Source organism: Phalacrocorax aristotelis, chromosome 12 (genome assembly GCF_949628215.1).
Source record: "Phalacrocorax aristotelis chromosome 12, bGulAri2.1, whole genome shotgun sequence".
NCBI lineage: Eukaryota > Metazoa > Chordata > Aves > Suliformes > Phalacrocoracidae > Phalacrocorax > Phalacrocorax aristotelis.
Genome location: NC_134287.1, coordinates 493,966 through 508,910, shown reverse-complemented (window position 1 = coordinate 508,910; position 14,945 = coordinate 493,966). Strand labels below are relative to the sequence as shown.

Below are 14,945 nucleotides of genomic sequence, written 5' to 3'. Positions count from 1 at the left end.
GAAAGCACTGCCTCACACCAACATGCTGGGAGTGACCAGCTGTGTAGCAGTCACCCGAGTGGAAGTTCCTCCCTACTCCCAGTGATCTGCTGAACTATTTAAACTCTCATGCATAAAAGAAAGTATAACCATGCCCATCTACCTTGAAGAGTTGCTGACCCTGGTCCAAGCAATTTTGTGGAATTCAGGACTGGCTAAATACCACAGAGCAGGGGAAAAACTTAGGGTTCAGCTACGCTTACTCAAGCCCTAAGGAAATTAATGGCAGTTACAGCATGCAATCAACAAAACATGCATCCTCACCTGCATATAAGCACCTCCAGCCCATGGTACCTGGTACTGCCACTTACACTCAGGCAAAATGGAAGCAAAACTTGCATGATGTGACTTGTGGCATATGTGCCAAACTGGGATGTGGGACTCAAGGCTTAGGCTCAGCAACCACTGGATTGTGTGTGACAGGAGAACCCACGCTCTGTTCCTCTACTACAGAAGACCATCAATGGCACTTCGTATAACAAGCTTAGTTTAGGCCAGAGCCATCCTTATGATCCAACCAGCACCTCATTCAATGAAAGGCACTGCTGGCTGTGAAGGTAACAGAATACAGCACAATCAATATTAAAAGCTTTTCTAATAGCACTAGCTGTTTACTACTGCTCTTAACCTTTGTGCTGTAGAGCTTAAATTAACCTTAAGGTACAGTGAGAACAAAATCATATTCTGTATAACGTGCAAGGAAGCTAATTTTTGTAAAACTCTCTCATTATTCTTCAGACTCAAAATACTCAGATATTTAGCATAATCAGGCCAGCACCTGAGCTTACTGCCTCTTCCAAAGACAGTGATTTGGTAGGTTAAGGGTAAAAAGGGAGAGGTAGGAGTGCAGTAAAGTAGGAAACTAGCAGAACTAGCAGAAGCAGCACAGAAAATTCAGGCTGCTCTCTCTCCATCTCAGTACTTCCCTGCAATGCCTTTCCCTGCACCCTAATTGCTAAAGACAAGTGAATATCAAATTAGGCTACCCACAGCTGATCCTCTGTTACCCAGGAACAGAACCGAAGAGCCAAAAGAAGCAACACGTCTTCCAGTAGACAAGCCTGGGCATTCACAGAAAGTAAGCCCTAGCAGTTCTGCACAATGTACTTGCTGTGTGTGTCCTTAGTAAGTAGAGATCCAGCCCAAAACACCAGGCTGGGGAGGGATTTGGATTTGCCTCTGACCCGGCCAGCTGGCTGGAATGATTAACCAGTTACATTTGTAACTATGAAAGCTAATGAGAGACTAATCATATCTCACAGTTCACAGCCAAAAGTCATTGCTTTTGGGAGTTAATGAGAGTTTAAGTTCCCACTTCTAGTTGGTTCCTCTCCCTCAAACTGTGGCTGCCACAAAATTTTGAAGGCCTCACTGACTTTAAATCTGTCTTCCCAGGGCAACGCTTGGGTATACTGAGAGGAAACACACGAACATTTCTTGTCAGAGCAAAGAAACAGCAACTGGATGACTAAGTAATGATAATGACTGCTGCTCAGTGCACCGCTGGGCTCTGATTAGATTCTTCTTGGTTCCTAACCAGATTAAACAAACAAAACAAAAGAACAAAAAAAACCCCAAACAAAAACCACTGGCCATTTAGAGAGGCAGGACTGGCCTGTTAGCATCAGCACAGGGCTCAGTCAAGATGCTCCTGGGTCATTATCTCTATCCAGAAAGTCCAGACCCTTCACTGTGGTGACTTGGAATGAAGTAAACAAACACATTGCCCGTCAGGCCATGAGCTGCTTCCACAACCCTTTGTGTCAAAAATCCCTTAGCCCAAAAAACACAGCTCAACAGGCCTTGGGGAACATCCACCTCTGAAGGCCCAGGAGTGTTGAAGTTTTCACACCCTATACTAACTGCCCTGTACTGAACAGGCAGAAACTATGAATCTGTGAGCAGACTGGGAAGACATTAAGGAAAACATTTGAAACACACTGTCCCTTCCAGCATCTCTGTATCATTGACTCTCCATCTGTTCCCAAAAGTTCAATGTTAAAAATGAGAACTCCATCTTCCTGCTTTCTATAAACTCACTCTCACTGTTGCTGCTCTGGTTTCTGTCACGGTGCTGTACCATTTAAACCTTTTATATAGTCTAAGATGGGCAGAGCTGGTGTGGAGCTCGTGCGATCAGCTGGCTGGAGCCAAAACGACATTCTGGGCGATGCCTTCCTCTAGCAGACATCCTGCTCTGTCTCCAGGGGAAGTAGCAAAAGGAGGACTCGTTGCACCTTACAGCAGCATGTCTGAGCAACCTTCAGCATTCACCTGAAGCAATGAATTCAGGAACCGAGAAAAGCAGCAGCTATTGACCAGTGGGCCCTGGGAAACCTGGCCATCAGTGGAACACCAATTCTGTAGCAACCTCTGCAACAGTTCTGTGCCTGCACTAAGGGCAGTTTTTCTCCTTTGTGGGAGAAACAGAGTCTTGGACCTACTTGGTAGCATTTTCCGCACTTTGCCTCCCACACCTCTGACAGCAATAAATAGCCAAGATTTCCCCACTGTGTTTTCATAGACTTACTTTGTTTACTGGTGCACTGGCTAAATACTTCCCCCCACACCAGTACCTTTGGTCCAGCTTGCCTGGCCTAGCACTGTTTTGTCTCCATTAATTGCCAGATGCCTAGACTAAAGGTCTGAAGTGAATATTTGATCTGCAGCATGCATTGCAGGTCACATTAAAAGCCAACACAATGCCTTAATTAGATCTTAAAAAAACAACAAATGCAAAACAGCTTGGTATACAAGCACTTCCCTGCATTCCCATGGGCCTCTAACTAAAGGAAAAGAGTCATCACACTACAGAAAAGTAAATATTTTCTCTCATATAAAAATGTAATGTAAAAAGAGCCTTTTAGAGCTCCACCTAACCTGGCACAGGTGCTAAAGAGTAAGCCGTTCTCTTCCAAATTCCTGTATGGGTTACCCAGGCCCTGGTACTCAGTGCTATGCAATCCTTGAAGCACAGATGTGCCATGCCTTGATGTCACTTGACAGCCAGTAGGACTGAGCAGGTGTTGGAGAGAAAGGAAGAAGGAAAGGAGATGTCACCACTTGGTTGATGACACAGGTCAGCCACAGCACAGACATGAATCACTGTGACTCCCAGGCATGTGTCTCAGAACCAAGGCTTCTTGGTAATGCTCTTTTTCCAGATCAGCGCCTGATTGCATCTTCCTGGCTGGAAGAGGATCGAGTATCACATTCCCTTCCCTCTAAAGCAGCCAAACTGAGCGGAGGGAAGTTCGCTCCCTTTTGCAGCCAAAGCACAGGATCATATTCAGGCCTGGTATAAAATGGCCCATCTCTAGAAGAGACCAAGTAATTGTACCAGTTCAACAGCAGGGTCCATGTGATTTTGCTTATAAAGCAAAGGGAGGAGAATGACACAAAACCTGGCTTGATACATCCCAAAAGCTTCTCCAGCTTCCTCTCCAACTGCCTGGACTTTCCTTCCTCAGGGAGGACTAGTTCATAAAAGACACAGTGCAGTCAGGCTGACAAAAGCCTCTGCATGTTCAACATGCAAGAGACTGATACAGCCTTACTGGAAGGGCTCTGTATCATTGAAGGAGAGAAACATAAGCAACCCTTGAGAAGCACGATGTCAGTATGGATGTGACTCTGGCATGGAGACAAATATCACGTACAGTGTTATATGGGAAAGGAGTGGAGATGATTTCTGGATGCCAGAGATTTAGTGTTCTGTAACTGCTGCTTTGACCTTTGCCTTCCTGATCACAAACAGGCTCCATACCAGAGTCATCCTAAGGGGGAAAAATGTCTCAAGAGCTTGAATTGTGAGCCTCAGCCTTGATCGTGTCTAAGACATCTGCTTCAATGCAGAGTTCTCAAAGCTGAGGTGCTTTTGCCTCAGGCAAGTAAGAATATCAAACCTTATCTCAGAACTGTCAAGTCTCTTTCAACCCAAGACTTAATCTTAGACCAAACGGCCCCAAAGATCCCACACCATCTCCTCTAAAGAAACAAATCAGCTTCACCAGTATTTGTAGCTGTCCCAAAAGGTAGCTGTCTGCAGCTACCCTAAATCTAGTCCAGTAGCCCCTTGGGGACCTGACCTTATCTTATGTCAACAACTCCATAATTCACCCCAAACCCTGATCCCAGTCCAATAGCCCCTGCCTGCCCTAAACCTGCACCAGGTCAAGTCACACATCCCAACATCCATTCAAACCTAACCCAATGGCCTCTTACAGATAAGGCAATGAATCCAGCTGACTATTGCCATGCAGGGAAGCACCAGTGCTAAACCTGGATTTGCAGCCTATTCAAGGTCAACTGTTAAACTTCAGTCTTTATCTTAAAACCTAACCCTCATTCCATTTCCAAAATCCCACTACCTCCACATGTTTCTGACCTAGACTGAGGCACAGAATATTTACTGGCACCAGCATAAAAATAAACAGAAAAGTATGTCACAAATGCAGATAATAAGCAAGGCACATATCTGATGGTGGCAAAGGTGAATTTAATCCTTGCTAGGACTGCTATGTTTTATCTAATGCATCTGTGATTCATCACAAAAATAGCACTTGGAGCTTGATCCTCTCTCAAGAACTGACTAGCTCACCTACCAAAAACCCCCATATAATACAGTGGTGCTCTCACCAACACGCAGCTTTCTGCTGCACAACTCAGGTAGGCTGCTACTGGGAAGAAAAACTCCTTCACTTCAAGTGAAGAGATATGCAATTTTGGTGCCCCAAGTCCAGATGAGGTCTCCCAGTGATGTGCTACTTTCCCTCCCTTTCAGGGTACTCACGCCAGTCAGCTGGCTGAACTCTTCAGGCCCAGCTTAGAAGGACAAGATCCTCTGACAGCAACTTCCACTCCGTCTTTTCTTCACATGCAACTGCTACATAACAGCACATACCTACAAAAGTCAAAGAGGAAGAAAATTCAATTAGTGCCACTAGTCCTGCTGTCCAACAAAATTACTGAGACGGCTGTACCAAAGCAGTCAGCCATTCACAGAAATAATATTACTTTTAGATGAAGCAATTCACTCTGCTTACTATGCAGGAAGCATAGTTAGTCTAAACAGCAGGCTGACCAGATCCACATCCTAGCATCCCCTATGTGAGAACCAATATTTACGGTTGTCTCCAGGGAAGGCTGAAACCACATCCGTTTTCCTGCCTTTCTGCTAGAGATGCCCCCCTCAAGCAGCAAGGACAGCTGAATAGCATGAACACTCACGCCTCCCTACAACCTACAGTCTGTTTATTGATGTAAATCACTGCTGATTTCAGCTTAATTTAGTATACTGGTTTGCAAAATGCAGAAAAAGAGAAGTGAACACACATCTTATGCGGCTTTCCTTGATACATAAATAGGCTTGTCTGACACAGAGCCTGGGCTGGGAGCTAGGGGCAACAACAGCCACAAAATGTAACTCCCCACTGCCATGAATAGAAACGCTCAGAAGGAAGGGCAGGTAGTAGACACATAATAAGAAACATATATCAGGTTGTCTTTTGACAATTTCCTTGGTTAGGATACACAGCTAGACAGACAGCCACAGAATTCAAAGAGGACAATTTATTTTTTTGCATGCATTGATGGATTTCTGAATGTGACTATTTAACTCCAGTCCAATATTAAGTCTAAATGGTTAGATTTTACATTGATTTGATAGATGGCTGTGCAGCTTTATTGTTTCACTCAATAACATTAATAGCAGCCTGGCTTCAGTGAGATGTCTTTGCAGTTTGATTTATAAGGTAAGTATTGACACTGCTCAACTTTAATCATGTCACTTCTCAGGCTGAACTGGTCAGCTAGTCACCCTAAGCTTCTTCTGTACTGAGTGGAGAGAGGGGTTCTTCCAGAGGGCAACCCAGCCTCTCTCTACATTGCCTTCTTCATACTTCTCTGCATTCAACAACTTTTAAAAGAACCTGAGGAGACCAGCTAGCAAAGTTACATATCTACACTGCATGACTGAACAAATCTTCCTGCGTGTTTTACTCAAGCTCAGAGGGGAGTGGAGCCACATTTCTTTCAACAAACAATGCAAGGCCAGAATCTCCAAGGGCCTGGCACAACCACCCTTTCAGCCAGTAAGCCTCACCAGTTAGATCTCCTCACAACAATGCATGTGGGGCATAAATGGCACGGAGAAAATCGAAGGTGATGCTCAGCAGTAAAAACTCTCATAGAGTAACAGGGACCTTGTCTGGGAGCAATCTCAGAGCATGCTCACAGAGCTCCAATAATATGATGATTTTACAAGCCTCAAGACTTCTTTCAAGACCTGCTAATATCCCAAACAATGAGCCTAGAAGAACCAGGCTAGTTTTTCAATAAAACTAGAACAGTCCTAGGAAGACACAAGTTGAAACAAATTAGAGTTGTCTATCCAGGACCGTCTGGCAGTTTCTCCATCTCTAACAAGCACAAATGGATCAATGAAAGGACACACATTTGAAAGGCTTATTGCTAGCACTGGCAAGAAAATTTGCTATAAAGTTGTCGAGAGTATGCACCGAGAGAGAGTTAATATTCCAGTGGCAAGGCCAAGCCTTTGTTTTGCTGTGACACAAGAAGCTTCCCTGCTGACATTAACTACACTTTGGTTGCCCAGCCTGCCCTGTCCTGTGAGTTGGCAAAAGGCTGAAGCTGGTTGGAGTCCCAGCCATCAAAAGCTGCCCAAACCAGAGAACTCATTACTCATCACAAGGACTAAGAGCTAGGTTGAGAGGGGGAGGAGGGCGTAGACAGCATGAAAAGCAACTGAGAAACTCCTCTGGTGCTGAGAGTTGTTACAGCTAAGGCTCTAACCTGGCACATACCCAGGGAGCACAGCAAGACACAGGAATCAGGATGCAGGTTAGGGCTGGTCTGTGCCCCAGTCTAGAAGAGGTAGCTAAATATCTGAACTTTCCCCTTGGAAATATGCCCCACAGTAGCTCCTGGAGGACCATAAGAAGCTATTTTTGGTGAAAAATCAATGCAGGATTCACAGAAGGATTCAGTTCAGGCAAACCTTACACCCACGACCGTTAGTGACAAAACTTCCCTTCCTGTCAATGGCAGCAAAATTAGGGTAGCACTAGCTTTGTCAGAGACAAAGGACACTGACAAAAGTTTTCAACATTTTTAAATTTTTATTTTGTTAGACTTCAGCTGTGTTCTGGCTTTATCTGCTGTTAGAGTTTGATTCCCACTGCATCAGAAAGGTCTGCTGAAAGAGTTTCCGCTGAATAATGCAAAAGGTACTTGGACTCCTCCTGCACAAGTAGCCAGCAAACCAGGCCCCAACGGTGACAAAATTGCTCAGTGAGCTACAAAAGCAGCACACAGCAGGGTCAGTGCTCCCACCTGGAAACTTTGGATGAATGCAGCAATATAACAGGTGAGTGTTGAAATCAAGCAAACTGAGGAGAAAAAAAAATGCACCACAAAATTAAAAAAAAAAACACCTCACCACACTGCTGGTAAAGAGGTTTCCCGTGGGGTTGGTGGTTTGGGCTTTTTAAAGTAGGGGTTTCCCCAACTCTAAACACTCCTTGAGTTTAGAGTGCTCAAATCCGCAGTCAAATAAATCACTGCGGCTTAGGGAAAACTGCAGTTTGTGTTGTTCTGATGCATCAAGCTACAGCCTTGCTGTCCTGGTACCCAAACCTGCATAAGGGGATTTTCAGAGTGGCATGGGAAGGGAACAGCAGCAATCAGATGGGCATGAGGCTAAAGTACAAAAGTACCAAAGTCCACATTTTTACAGGTGTTTCTGGAGGCTGCTCTATTTATGCTGAGGGCTGATACAGTGGCTGACAGTACTCCGGTAGTCCAGAATCAAACTATCCAGCTACCCGCCTTCTCAGATCAACAGCCAGTAACCTGGCACTTCTTAAAAGGGCTGGACACAGGCCACACTTAAACTGCATCCCCATGGAGAAAGAACCGCTGCCAAAAGGAAAAAGGAGAAGTGAGAAACAGGAGAAAATGCCTTGTCACAGACAGTGGCCAGGCACGATCCAGCAAGAGAAGTCTATGCGTACACCTGTGAGCCCAGGTAATGGCACCTAGTCACAACTAACCCACTGTCGACATGGATGGACATCAGCTCAGCACAATGCTATTCTTGCATTTATTTTCCACACTTCACAGCTTGATCTCACACACAACCAAGCAGACAGCACAGCTTCCAGTACCCCACAGGCAGCAACGGAAAACACTGTCCAAGTGATCTCACACCTGAACGCAACAGGAGGGCAGCAGACACACACGGAGCCTTGAGCTCAAGAACTGGAGGTGCCAAGCAAAAGAAACGTAGGAGTTTTACATTGTTTTCAAGGTAAAAAGAGAAAGGGGCTGACCCTGCTTGACTTCATCATGCTGTTTGTACAGCGCCCTGTGATTTGGGCACCAAGCTGCAAAATCAAAGTAAGTACAATGGTAATGAATCCATAATCAAACACACCAGTGTGGGGCCAACTCTGCAACGGAAAAACAAAGCGTTGGAAAGAAAAAAAAAAAAAAAAAAACAAACCACAAAACCCAACCAACAGTACTCAGATCTAAAGGCCATTCAGAAAACAACAGCTTTAAGGAGCTCTGTAAGACAAGATAAAAATATTATTATTATTTTGCCATTGTCCACATAAGAACAGGCAGCCCCTTTTCCAAGGAGTTTAAATGGACAAGACAGATAAAGGGGAAACAGATGCAAGGATGAGAAGTGATTTGACCTGATCACATAACACCAGGATCAGTGCCAGGAAGAAACTGTAGCTCCTGCTTTCCTAGCACAATGCTTTTTTCACTGGTCTACACTGCCTCTAAGGCTGGAAATAGACACCCATCTTTTGAAGGTGTTTCCACTGAAAACTCCTTGTTACCATTTCACCTGCTGGAGGTTACCACTCCCCGCAGGGCTGGTAGCAGGAGTGTCCATGTGAGCACTCCATAATCCACAGAAGGCAGAAGCCACACAATTAAACTGAACAACAGTGAAGATAAATTAAGCTCATCTGTTTTCTCAATGCTGATCAGACAGTGCTCACATGTACTCTTCAGATAGCAAAGCTACGAGTGAAGTCAATCATCACTATTGGTACAGTAACAACCAGCAGTGTGGAAGGGAGGACAAGGTCCCTGTCTTCCTCCTGAGCAACCACTTGCTAAGTTGATGCTTGAAAATTTCTTATCTAAGCCACTCCATCTTGTGAGTTCTAGCTTAGTAAGCATCAAATACAACAAAAACGCCATCCTCTGCTGGTGCAGCAAAGATCAGATTCTGGTAACATTTTTTCTAATTACAATTAATAATAATACTGAGAATCAGACTCTTATTGATAAGCCACCTCTAATGTTATTGGCTTTTGGATAGTTTATTAGATTTTACAAAACTGTTTGCATACGATCTATATGGACTGCTTAAGGACAGATGGCCCGAGCTGAGCCTGTGTCTATGGACTAGAATGAGTCACAGAATATCGCTTTGGGCCAACAGGAAGAGTGAAGAGAACAGTGATGCTGCTACTAATCTACATGCCAAGCCAAATCCTGCAAAAGCACGTGATTCCCAGTGAAATCAACAAAAGAGGCACAAGTGCGTTCCAGGCCAGATCTTGATCTCTAAAAACTGATTCAGATTTTCTGCAATGTAAAAAAAGACATCTTCTAACTGGCAGACATTTCATCTTAGTGAGCTTATGTAAACCAGTGGCTTTCCTCACCACTGCTCATCACACATGACCCACATAGTATGTGATCTCCAAATGCAAATTCCTCACTTGGACTACTTGGGTTCAGCTCTTATGAAAAACGAACACTGTCAGCACACAACAGATTAGCTCAAGCTGCCCTCTCAAGAAGAGGCAACTCTTGACTGCTGGTGAAATTCCTTTCAGGTTTGCTCAGCCCATGCCCGAAAGTCTGCTTTTACCTGCCCAAATGAGTTACCAAATCCATTTCACCTCTCCTGCAACACCATGCAGGCAGGCAGCGTACTGCTTCGCAGCACAGGCAGCACACCCGGCCCGGCAGCAGGGCCAGCCCGGTGCAAAGCACTCCTCCTTGCCCGGTTTGGCATACCGGGAGGCAGCTTTGCAGAGAGAAAACTGCTCAGAAGCAGCTAATATGTATCAGTAAGGAATACAATAACGTGCCCTCCCCTCCGAAAACTACCCAGGCATGCAGGAAGATGGCACGAATGGTGGGTGCCAGCTCTCAGTCTAACGCAGAGGTTGAGAACACATCTGCACACAAAGGAAGAAGAGGATTTCTGTGGAGGAGGTGTCCTGGTTCCTCAATTCTTCTGCATCTCCATCTCAAAGCTGGGGACAGGAATAAATAGCAAACACACATACACTGCAAAATAAAGGAACAAAGACACGGTACAACTTCACGGCAATCACAGAGAACCAAGCTTGTAGATCAACACTGATCCACTCTCAGATTTGGTCCTTAAGATGTAATTTCAGTAATGTGCGGTTGCTTGCCCCTATAATCCATTGGTTACCTCTTGAAAGGAAAGGAGGGGAAAAAAAAAAGTGTCATCAACATGCAGAGGGTGACCAGCGAGAACAACACTGCAGCAATGCCAGGGCTTAGGGCATATTCTCACTTTGTCGCCATTTTCCATTAGCTAATATTGTCAACTCCGCAGAGGTGGGATATGACTTACCCCAGAGTAATATCATCCAGATACAGAGGTTACTCTCAACTGACCCCAACCTAAGTGAGACTACAGTCAACCCCTCCCCTTCCCACCTCTTTCATCAGATCTATATTTAACCGCAGATTAACTCATTTCCTCTTTCCACATGTGAGATTAAAGAGCACCGAGTGCTCTCAGCTCAAGCAGAGCCTCAGTGCATCCTCATGTAAATCACCACTCAGTACATGTATTAAAGCATGTCAAGGAGGAGAATAAGTCACACGCTTCATACTCACAAAACTAAACACTTGCTTCTCAAGAAGTAAAACTGGCAGGCAGCCCGGGCCCCACAATAGTACGAGATACCTCCAATTCAAATCTTCCGATTACATGAATCTTAAAGACATGAGAAGTGCCAGTATTTACTAATGTGTTTGAATGAAAAGTGGGTCAGTGACCAAGGCAAAGGGTCAAACACATAGTGACTTGACCTCTGGGCACTGTGTTTATTACACTTCTCTAGGAGGAAACAACAGCCCCTCATTCCAGGGAGAGAGGAAAATAATGCAACAAAAATCTCACCAAGGTCAGACTAACCATGGTTCAAAAAGGCTGAGAACCATGTAACTGCCTAGAAAAAAGAAACTGCAACAGAGAAGGGGGAGATAAAGAGAAAGCAGTGAATGATTTCCCCACCCTGTGCAATATCACTCCAGAAGGGCTTTGCACCAAGGATGAAAATGCTGCAGTCAGAGAGGTACTCAGTGTTGGGGGGGGGGGCAGCAGCTGCAGCTCCAGGTGGTGCAGGGGTCCCACCCTTGCTGGGTCACAGCACCACAGCACTCTGACCCTGGCCATAGCCAGCACCCAGTGCTCCGGTGGAAGGCACGTGCCTTTTCCTCTTGCATCCTCCCGCTGCATCTCAAGAACACTCCAAGGAAGACAGTATTTAATTTCTACGTGACCTCTTTGCAAATCACTTGGAGCCCTAAAGTGTAAGGTCTTTATCACAGCTTGAGGCAAACATTAAGTAGCTGTAAATAAAGCCAGGACTTTAAATCCAGCCACATGAGTTAACCTAACAGTGAATATAATTTTTCACAGCTAACAACTATGGTAATGAATTTTACCTCAATGAACCCAAAAACGGTGAAGCATGCAAAATTCGGAATAGGAGTAAGTTCCTTGTCTTATTTTTTTATATCAATAATCCTTCAAAGTTCAAGCACTTATTTTCCTTTCCTCACCTCCCTAATGCTAAAAAACTCTTTTATTCTAACACTTCAAGGGACAAGGCCCCCTTAATTTTCAGTGGCTGCAATAACAGGCCTCAGTATATCTGCCAAGAATAATAGAAAATCGGTGCGGGCAACGAGTGGGCAAACACACAGAAGAGCCACTGGGATTTGCTTCAGCAGAACAGCTGGAAGAAAGTCAGTTCTCCTTACGACATCCTCCAACTGCACTGCCTGGCAAAGGGGGCTATTAAAGGAAAGAAAATGCTCACAACAAGCTTATAACACATCTCAAAGCAATCAATGTGTCCCTGTTATTCAAGAAACTCCGGAACAACAAACAGATGGAAATGAGAAAAGGAAGAGTGGAATGACATAAAGAGGGTTTGGCTGTAGACTGGCGGAGCAATGGGGCATGTCACGCAGATGTACCATTGCCAGAGCAGAATCTGTGTGATCTAATGCAGAGCCTGCATTGCATGTGAATGAATTCACATCATGCTGGACAAAAACAGACACAACTGTTACACTGTGGTGCTGCTGTGCATATACTAAAAAAGAGACAATCGCACACCAAAATATGGAGAACAAAGGCTAAAGTGGCTGAATTCTCCCATGAAAAGAAAGATCTTATCTGCAGAGATCCATAAGCATTATGGTGGTGGTGATTCCCTTTCAGCTCAGGCATTCCCAGAGGATTATAAATAGGTTGCAACGATTTGCAAACATCTTCCATTTAAGGATAGATGTTGGGCTGAAGGTGTCCTGAAATCTTTTTTTTTTCTGGCAGTAGGAGGTCACTGTATAAAATTTACATCAAACTTAGGACACATCCAAAAATCAATAGCAGGCTTCCAGTGATTTGAGAAACTGTGAAATGCTGAACAGACGGCAATGAGAAAAGGAACAGTGCACTGCATGGGGTCACTATCAGCTCACAGAAAAGCTGACACAGACATACTGTCCATGAGCTCTGTAACTGATGTGAAATGCGCCTCTGCTTTCTCTGTACACTAGCTTCATGCTGGGATGAAACGGCAAGCACGTCTCATGGAAGCAAGTTGCATTGCTTGCTTCTATCCCCATCTGCGCAGGTGCTCACACACACCCTCCTGCATTTGCATATGTGCCTATTTTGTTCTTCCACTGAGATTTTACAAATGGACTGCTTTTTCTCTTTGTTGCTTTTCTCATTAAGAAATTAGACTTAGACCCTGAAAAACATGATCTGTTCTTGGCAAAATGAAGGGCAAATGCTAAGGCTCTCAGTCAGGACTACAGGAAAAGAAAAATGCTTCCTGTTCTGAAGAACAAATTCATGTTTCATATTTATTTAAACCTCATGTTGTTTTGATGTCTTTATACATAACAGAAGAAAATAGATTATAATCGCTATGGGAGAAATTCTCACGAGATTCCCTGCCAACATCTTGTGCTTGAACACTGCATCCTTAAAATGGGTGAAAACATCTCACTTCAGAACGTCTCCTGCTCAGATGGCCTTCCTAGGAGTCTAAAACCGATTAAACAGCAGCTCTCAGAGGATCAGTGTTTGGGCCGGAGCATGCTGAGTTACAGCTACCGCACGCTGTCGGGTACTGCTCTGGGATGCTGAAGGGGGGAAACACAGAAAGCAGTTTCAAGGCTGCTGTGGTTGCTGCTGGACTATGCAGGACCCTGCCTATGGTGGTAGGGCCCCACAAACATGTTTTAGGAAATTCCTGCTTGCCTCAAGCACAGGAAGGAGCAGCCCTGGGCCAGGTACAGGGGAGCTGTTAAAGTCCTGGGGAACCACATCGTTACCTGGGCTGGGATTCATAATGCTCCAGGCAACAGCCACAGAAGAATCAGGCACTCTCGGAGCAGCTGCCCAGAAAATCTGACTTGCTCACCAATGTATATACTGAGGAACCTTGAAAGACTAGACAACTGAATCAAATCAGTGTTTAAGAAACTAAAAATTACAAACATACATTGAGATTACACAGAAAGATTAGAGGAATATTTACCTGGAAAAGACAGAAGGAAAGAAGAAAAGCTGATTGATTTCAGGTTGCAGGTGAATTAATGAATGAATAATTGTGAAGCAAGAACGGGATGTACCAATTTACCTTGCTTCATGCTATAAAAAGGCAGTAAGTGTAATAGATATTCTTTTATAAAAATAATTTTTAAAAAGTGGCATAAAATCAGCCTGAGGAATTTATTATCACAGGGCAGGGAGGGAATACTGTAGGGAAATGGCTTTACTGGCTTTCAAAAAGGATTAGACAATAATATTATATATATAAAATATATTATATGTAGGTATTATTATAAATAATACCTCCAGCTGGGAGAGCTGTATGAAGAGTTACAAGGATAATCAATCCAAAGGCGTAGCTCTCCTCCATTTGCAGCCCCATACTGCTGCCTTCAGGCAGGGTCTGCCCTTTCTGAGTCATTGTCAGGATTAAAAAGGCTGTAAAATGCCTATTTGGCCCTTACATGGTCTTGTGTGTGATGGGCACCCAAACCGTGGGGGAGCACTGGTTCAAGTTCTCCTTAGAAGTTTTGGGTTGTACCAAAGCCAGTAAGCAAGCCTACAGTTTTGTCTGGTACAACAACTGGTATTTCTATTCCTCTAGCAGGCTGGAAAGCTAATGAGCAAGTTGTTTACTTAAGCTCAAGAGTCCTTCTCCCCCTAAAGTCTGCCCCAGCTGTGACTCAGTCTGCTCCTATGAATGAAGATAAGCACCAAAAAACTCCATCTTTGGTCTTCATATTCAGATCACCACAAAATACACAAACTTTGACAGAGATTTGTTTCTCATAAAGTGGCTTTAAAAGCCACCCTGTCTTCAACAAAGCCCTGGTGCTAAAATACCAGCCCGGATTTTTAACATCCACTGTCCTAGTAATTGAAATAGTTCCAAAATGTTGCCACAAAAATACAGAAGTCTTCTCACATAGCTCCAGTCAAGTGATAACATTCCACCATTAACCAAAAATCTCCTGGGGGATTCTCAAAGCTTGAACCCATCCAGAATTGCCCT

General features: G+C 44.3%; 1 protein-coding gene across 16 annotated transcripts in view; it reads right to left on the bottom strand.

The window, feature by feature from the left end:
- Nucleotides 1-14,945, bottom strand: part of SORBS1 (sorbin and SH3 domain containing 1) — a 174,884-nt gene that overhangs the window by 85,556 nt on the left and 74,383 nt on the right. For all 16 annotated transcript variants that reach the window (XM_075108002.1, XM_075108010.1, XM_075108015.1 and 13 more), the window contains one exon: nt 4,832-4,942. The gene's annotated coding sequence lies outside the window, so the exon portion shown is untranslated. The remainder of the gene's footprint in view (nt 1-4,831; nt 4,943-14,945) is intronic.